The 8,751-nt window shown below is 43.2% G+C and overlaps 1 protein-coding gene across 25 annotated transcripts in view; it reads right to left on the bottom strand.

The window, feature by feature from the left end:
* ank2b (ankyrin 2b, neuronal) overlaps positions 1-8,751 on the bottom strand; it is a 1,110,754-nt gene that overhangs the window by 728,958 nt on the left and 373,045 nt on the right. The gene's annotated exons all lie outside the window — the stretch shown is intronic.

The raw sequence follows: 8,751 nt of genomic DNA, 5'->3' as shown, positions 1-8,751 counted from the left end.
ATCATTAGTCTTAACGAGAGTTGACCATAAAAACACAGGGGGGACGAATTCCTGACTGAATTGAGAGTTGGCTGCCATACTTTTGCAATCACGATTTGAAGGCTGAGCGCTTCAAGTTCGATGGGGCACTTTCAAGGTCTGGGGTCAGGTTGGACCCCAACCACTGGCCTTACGTTATCTTGTCCTCGATGCTCATTGTGAGGAGTTGGAGGCAGCTGGACGTGTCAGGTCGTCCTGTCCTGCCGGGGCCTAGGCATTTTACTGCCTGGGCGTCAGGACAACGGTGTGGTGGAGGTGAAGGTGTTTCATTTGAAAGAACTTTGGAAGGATCCTGAATCTAGCTTGATGATCCTGTTATGGCTTTGGCCTTCCCAAGCTCCATAAATGGTGTTATTATCCTGCAGTTTATCAATAATCATGAACTTTATTTCCTTGTGACTAAATCATTGATTTTATGTTACCGTCTTTTTCCTAACAAGTGAGTTCAATATATCAGCATGAAGGAGATAGGCGCCTGTTATCCTGTTGTAGCAAAAACTATACTAAGATGGTAGTGTGAGATGAAGGTTGCACATAGCCGTGCCTTTTTTGTCCCATGTGCTTTAATCATTGTGTTTGCTTTGAGGGAGTGCATTTTGAACCTCATTTATAGAGAAGATGAGTAGGACCATGCCAGGGTGGTGGAGGGGATGATTAGTGGGGGGTATGGCTTTGGATGTCCTCACTATGGTCCGATGAAAGACCCCAGTTAGAGCTATCTGTATCGCGTTTTCTTTTGTATTTCTGTTACTTTGGGTTTATAGAATCCGTGCTCATCTTCTACAAAGTCCGGACAGATCTTGAATCTTAGAGGGGATTGGGTTCCTTGTGTGTGAGGCTGGCATCTCTGGGGTTGTTGGTGTAGTGGTAAATTGAGCTGGTGCACATCTGGATATGCTCGGTTCATCCGTGCTTGACTTGTCTTCAATATTCTCTTGGCTGCTTGGATGGTGCCAGCGATGGCTTGATTGCTGGGTGGGTTCTGGCAGGAGTAACTGTGTTTACTTGGGTCGGGTTTTTGGGGCAGTTTCGAGTGTATATATTAAAAAAAGAATACAAGCAGAAAAGGATACTTTTTCTTTATCATTAAGTTTTCTTCAGGCAGCTTTTCACCCCACATATTATGCCTTAAGAGGGCCCAATGGCTGAAATGCCATTTCATTTTAATGCATACTCTCGGTTCATTGAAAGCCTGAAGTTGTCACAGTGTGATAAAGCCGCTTTCAGGTAAGGTAATGTTTTTATTATTGGGACAATGCAGAGAAATACGAAAATGCTAATTTTTCAAGCACAACTAACTTAGACCAACGCTGTATTCATTATTGAGGGATGTTCCCCATGATAATTATAAAATAGATAAAAATAATTATCACAGTTCAAATGACACAAATCAACTGGCAGAGCACCTCATGGTAGCTTGTCTTCATACTTTATTTGTATGCAATGTCACAGGCAGCAACAGGCGTAAAATTATGTCTTGTATCCAGATCTACTCTAAAATTCCCTCTCTTAAATATATAGGTTACTATTATAAAAATATAAACATTCAATCCTTTACCATCCACAGCTCTGCACCAGCAAAACCAGTAAGAGTGAAAAACCCCTGCAGACAAACAACCAGCAGTCATTGCTTATGTATTTCTTCCATTTTCCTTTTCATCTGCCTTCTATGAAAGTTTCAATGGCACCACTGAGCAAGTCATATTGCTGCAGCAATACAATCCAGATAGATTTCCATAGCAACCAGTTGTGACTCATTACTTACAAATTCCAGACATCTTTAACATGACCTTTCGAAAGAAGATAACTGTCTATAATGTAGACAAGATACAATTAGGTCTTTGCTCTAAATTCACATTGATGCATCACTACTGCACTACTGAGGTGTTATCTCCACTGTTTGTATTTGTATGACTCCTTGGTTGTAACTAGAATATAACAAATGTGCTGGATTAGGCTGGTGGGGGGTATAAGTAGAAATAATGTTATTCCTACCTTTTAAGTGTCCATAATTTGATTTTCTCGTTGTTGGATATGTCCTACGATCATAACAAAAGCACGTTTTTTTGAGAATATTTAAGTTATACGATGAGGGTAATTCTACCCTCAGTGGGAAGCTGATGGGATTGAATTGGCTATCTGTTCTTTGTATTGTATAATGGGCTGTCAATTTGATCCTGTCAGATCCTCTGTAGCATTTCTGATAAATCAATACCTAAGAATGGGAGACCCACAGGATCATTTTGTTAACTGACAAGCCAGCCTCTTCTTTAAGCAGACCTGCAGAGACAGATCTTTCACTCGATGACACACATCAGCCATGCAAATTTGCCTCGAACTTAAGTCAGAATTTCTCATTTGAGCCAGTTCAGAGTTGGGGCTAGTGTTTCACTCTACCACATGGAGAGTGTCCCCAAGAGGTTTGGCATTCTTGTATTGAGAAACTACAATTCTTGATTTAATTAAGCCTGAACAAGTACATTGTCAATATAATGGTCAGTTTTGTTAAATTTATTATGTTAGTTTCATGTGCGAAACTCATGACAACTGGCAGTGGAATTCAAATCTACCAATAAGGAGCTGGCTCCCTTATGCAATGGCATATCAGCAGGAAGTCTGATTTCTAACTCTTTATTAAAAAGCAGGTATTGATTTGAATGGTCAAGCTTTCTTCTCAAATTACTGCTAACTGCACCTGGTTGAACATAGGCATTCCCAAAAAGTTTCCAGGGTAGAATTTTGTCTTCAGCACCTGAGCAGGAATCTTGCTTTGGTGCTTGATGGACAGCAAATTTATGCTTTACAGAATCACAATCCTGCAAAGAAACCTGCTCAAGTTTCCTTCTAGTTAAATTAATGGAAGAACATTCACACACCAGGCTCAGTTATGGGCACATGGATGTTTCCCCTTGGCTCAACTTCACATTCTGCCCTACACCGAGGCAACATTTCCAGCCAGGTGCTAAAGACAAAATTCTGTCTTTTTGGAACTGTCCCTATATTTTTTTTTTAAATTTAGATTACCCAATTATTTTTTCCAATTAAGGGGCAATTTAGCGTGGCCAATCCACCTAATGTACACATTTTTGGGTTGTGGGGGCGAAACCCACGCAGACACGGGGAGAATGTGCAAACTCCACACGGACAGTGACCCAGAGCCGGGATCGAACCTGGGACCTCAGCGCCGTGAGGCGGTTGTGCTAACCACTAGGCCACCGTGCTGCCCTTCTGTCCCTATATTTAATGCAATGTGCAAGTGCAAATTCAGTCTTACTTCTAATAAACAATAATTTAGGGGACAGCAAGTGCTGGTCTAGCCAGTGATACCCACATCCTGTGAAAGAATAAAACAAATTCTAATACTGGGTTTACCACGTGATAAACAAAATCCGACTAGGAAAATTAGGACAAGAATCCCCGAGTCATTTTGTATGCAATATTTTCATGGTTCTCAAAATTTAAAGAAATGTATGCTGTCGCTACATAACATTGTTTTAGATATTAAGGTTTTCGCTGCTGAAGGTCTCTGCATTGTCCAAATTCGCTCCTTCTCAACAATTTTCAGTTCACTGTCCAGAATCCTAATCCTTTCATGTTATTCCATTCAATTTATCCTACTGTTTTTCCACTTAAAATGAACAACTGGGTGGTGGTTGTTGTGCGTCTTGATGATTGTTGTGATTTTCTTACGTCTTTAAGGAGGTGTATCTTAAACTGCCATCAATCTTTATACATCTCAAAAGGATGTTGATGGATTAATCCCACGACTTGTCAGCAGTCTGTAAGCATAATTTCAAAATATGGGGGCTGCCACTTGAGACCGAGATGATGAGAAATTTCTTTACAGAGGGTTGTGAATCTTTAGAATTCTCTACCTCAAGAGTGTGTGGATGATCAGTTATTGTGTATGTTTAAGATAGAGATTGATAGATTTCTGTTTAACAATAATGTAAAGGGTACGGAAATAGTGTGCAAAAGGCATTGTCATGTCCGATCAGCCATGATTGTATTAAATGGCGGAGCAAGCTCAATGAGCTGAATGGCCTACTCTTGTCCTAAGCAGTATTGGCAGAGATTAAATGTACTATACTTAGCCTCCGAGTGAATACTTTCTTCAAATAAAGAACCCATATTTTCGTTTCACCAATCCTTATGGATGATTGATGCCTTTATGGGAAAAAGAAGAATGCAAAAAAGAAGAAAAATGCAACATGGTGACAGGGTGGCAGCCAGGTTTTGAAGATTTGACTGCTTTGTGGGTTAAGCTCAAGTAAACCCAAGAAAAGTCAGAGCTTAGCTGCACCACTACTGCAGTCAAGCAGTAACTTACGATCAACTAAGGCAGTGGTCACTAAAGGTACTGCAACTCAGAGCTAAATTAACTCTAAAAAAACTGGAAGAAAATTTCATAGCTGTCAAATGCTGAAAACAGCTTTAAAATTTCTGCAAAAGGCTAAAAAATGAACAAAAAGTGTTCACTCAAATGGAAGGCGATGGATCTCTTATTTGAGATTATGTTGTTCCAATAACGTATCGTGCAGATTTTTCTGGACCCCGACATTTACAAACTAGATAAACAAGCCTTTAAAATTCAAATTATTACAGGCAGTGAAGGCCTCCACAGACTGAACACATCAGGTCCGTCCAACAATCATCTTAAATTCCAGAAATAATACGATCAACTCTTGAAGATCAATTAGATTGAAATTCACCTTTACAATATACCGTCTGGAATTCATATCTTATAGGCAATAACCAACAGAGACCATGGATCAATTCATAAGTACATGCAGAAACAAGGGGCATGATTGTGACAGTGTCAGAGCTAGCCAACAGAATAATCAAACTTGTAATAGCAATGACGCCAATAGAAACATTCCAGAAACACACCTTGTACAACCCAATGGTTCCACTGTGGAAGCACGACTACAAAATGGATGTAAATAAGAAGCCATACTGAGTAGACACAGTCTACAGGCTATATGTAATACGTCCACCATTGGCATGATAGCCAATGTAGGCAAGCCGAGTAATCAATGCAGGTGCTGTGACCTCACACATGCACCCAGAAATTGCCTAGCTTTTAACATTATATGCAAGGCATGTGGCACCAGCAGACTTAGGAAGTGCCAGTGCAGAAAGCAAGTGCTGGAACAAATGGTTCAACATCATGAGAAGCCACAATTAGAGGTCAGCCAGCAGGGCACTCTAATCAACCAAGAGCACAGACCAAACAGGGTCAAGGCAAGATCCATAATATGTCTAGCCAAGCTGTACAGTCATTTGATGAAGATGACCAAATGAAATCAGACGACATTCAATATGGTGAACCTCAAAGAATGTATTGGCAGTGGTGCCACGGTCCAGATGATATGCCTACAGATGAAGTGTCAACACAATCTATCTGCAAAACAGGATATCAGTGCAGGTACAAGCATCCTTCTACTTCGCACATGAAATCTACACAAAAAGGAAGAGGAAGTGATTTGGTCATGAACTGCCAAACTTGCTGTGTACAGCGGCGTGAAGATCCCATCCCTGGGATCCATTACACTCCCAAATGTCATCACAAAATCTCACTCTGGCCACCCCAGATATTTCATGTCACCAACAACACACGTTGCAAGCCTACTAGAATGCAAGGAAGGACCTGTCCTTGGTCACCATCCATGGCAATGTCAAGACTACAATGAGCACCAAAGATCACATGGAGCACCATTAGAAACTCTGGGCTTACAGTGGGAGAAGATGAACCAACTCTACAATGCAGATCATCAGCCAACAGGCTACATGACACAATTTGAACCAAATACATAAACCCTTTACGAACTTGCAACCAGCATTTTGAAAATTTGTAGCAACCTCTGGCAAGGATCACACCGATTAAGTTTGGATGGATAAGCAAACTGCTGGTACGTTTCATAGAATTGTGGATTTCTTGCTCTGTGTGAAAAGTACATGGAGACACAGTGTTATTTTGTTTTGCTTTCATGTAAATAAACTTTTAGTTTTGAAAAAAGGGAAAATGTACTTGCACCTTTAAGGGAGCATGTCTTGAACTATGGTCAATCATTACACACCTCATCATGGTGTGATGTATCAATCATGTTCATATGTTTTGGTCCTGTCCAAACTTAGAGGATTACTGGAAGGAGGTTTTAAGGGTAATTTCTAAAGTGGTGCACTTTAGGACCCGGGCCCCAGGGAGGCCATATTTGGGGTGTCGGACCAGCCAGGGTTGGAAACGGGTGCGGAGGCAGATGTTGTAGCCTTCACCTCGTTGATCGCCCGAAGACGGATCCTGATGGGTTGGAGAGCAGCCTCTCCACCCTGTGCCCTGGCGTGTGGATCTGTTGGAATTCTTGACTCTTGAGAAAGTTAAGTTTGAACTGAGAAGAAGGACGGAGGGGTTCTACAATTCATGGGCATTATTCATTATGCACTTTCAAGAACTGGATAACATTGAACATTAGTTGGGGGGGGGGGTGGTTGGGAGGGCTGGGGGGGGCGATGGGTGTTAATGGTGGCTATGGGGGATTCCTGATTCCTTTTTGTCAGTTGTTTATGTGAACATGTGGGCGAATGCTTTGGGTTTGGTGGGAGGATAGAACATAGAACATTACAGCGCAGTACAGGCCCTTCGGCCCTCGATGTTGCGCCAACCTGTGAAACCACTCTAAAGCCCTAATGGGATGGGATCGTTATTGATATCGGGATTGACATATTTGTTACTGATTATTGCTTATTGTTGGTGGATGTACATTTTGGAGAAAATGCGAAAAAGGAGGAGAATAAAGAAATATTTAAAAAAACAGGGTGTGATGTATTGATCCTATTACTTATAGACAGTCTGCAAACAGCAGTGGTAGAAATAAAATGTAGCTTCCCGGATGAACACCATCTGTATATAATTGTTAAGAACGGGGGGATATTATTAAAAAATGAAATTGGGATTTTAAAAAAAGAAATGATGTCCAGATGTGAATCAGCATATCAGTGATAAAAGCAAGTGTTTACTTAGGTGACCGGAGGAAAATAATAGAGAAACTATACAAAAGGTAGCTTCAAAGTGGAGATAAGGGGCGGAATTCTCCGACCCCCCCCCCCCCCCCCCCCCCCGCAGGGTCGGGGAATCGCCCGGGGCCGGCATAAATCCCGTCCCCGCCATGGCCGGAATTCTCCGCCACCCGGGAATCGGTGGGGCCAAGAATCACGCTGCGCCAGTCAGCGGGCCTCCCGCGCTGATCGGCGTGCCCCCCGCGGCGATTCTCCGGCCCACGATGGGCCGAAGTCCCGCCGCTGTCAGGCCTCTCCCGCCGGCGTTGTTTAAACCACCTCTGTGCCGACGGGATTGGCGGCGCGGGCGATCGGACCCCGGGGGGGTGCCCCCACGGTGGCCTGGCCCGCGATCAGGGCCCACCGATCGGGCCTGTGCCGTGGGGGCACTCTTTTTCTTCCGCCACAGCCTCCACCATGGCGGAGGCGGAAAAGGCCCCCTCCACCGCACATGCGCTGGTGGTGACGTCAGCGGCCGCTGACGCTCCGGCGCATGCGCGGTCTCACACCGACCGGCAAAGGCCTTTCGGCCAGCCCTGACGCCGATCGGTGTAGCGCCAAAGGCCATTGGCGCCAATTTTGGCACCAGTCGGCGGAGCGGGAGCCACTCCGTCTTGGGCCTAGCCCCTAAAGGTGCAGAGAATTCCGCACCTTTGGGGAGGCCCAACGCCGGAGTGGTTGGCGCCACTCCGCTACGCCAGGACCCCCCCGCCCCGCCGGGTAGGGGAGAATTTCACCCAAGGAAACTGACATATATATGTAAAAAGTTGACTTCAGTGTTTTCTAAAAATGTATTCAAGGGATGTGCGCTTTGTTGGATGCTCCAGCATTTATTGCCCATCCCTAACTGCCCTTGAACTGAGTGGCTTGCTATTTTCAGAGGACATTTAAGAGTCAATCATATTGCTGTGGGTCTGGAGTCACGTGTGGGCCAGACCAGGTAAAAATGTCAGATTTCCTTCCCTAAAGATATCAGTGAACTAGATGGAATTTTTACGACAATCAACAATGGTTTCATGGTCATCGTTATTCTTTTAATTCAAGATTTTTATTCAATTCAAATTTCACCATCTGTCATGGTCGGTTTCGAACCCGTGTCCCATCAGCATTATCCTGGGTCTCTCTTATACTAGTCCAATGACAATACCACTACGTCACTGCCTCCCCATAGATAATATCAAAGGGAAAAATGGTATATCCACACACAATGACTGGGAAAAAAGGAGACAGAGACAAACACAGACGCACACTCAGCTGCAGAAACAGTCTCCCGAAAACAAGTTATTGCTAAACAGCAGCTGGTTATGATCAAAAGTCTAATTGAGCAGATTGCGCCTTCACTGAAACTGAAGACGGTTTTCCCAAACATGGCCACATAACATGTGCGTGGTAATTATTTGCTTGATTTAGCTCAGAGGTATATAATATTATATAATATTGGATGCTGTTTGGGAACAAAGGGGTGTCTCAGAGTTCAGGGAACGCAGGTAGTTGGAACCAAGGGGTAATTTCCTGTAATACTGTATGTGTAGTCATCAGTGTACTTCCATGTAGTCATGTAGTCGTCCTTCTTGTAGTGGTTTTTTTCTTTTCAGTTTATAAATATTCTTTATTATTGTTCACACAATGACTGGAGTCCCTGGTTCACAAATTTTT

Source organism: Scyliorhinus canicula, chromosome 3, assembly GCF_902713615.1.
Source record: "Scyliorhinus canicula chromosome 3, sScyCan1.1, whole genome shotgun sequence".
Classification (NCBI taxonomy): Eukaryota; Metazoa; Chordata; class Chondrichthyes; order Carcharhiniformes; family Scyliorhinidae; genus Scyliorhinus; species Scyliorhinus canicula.
Note: the sequence above shows the minus strand (reverse complement) of the source record. Positions and strands in the feature narration are given on the sequence as shown.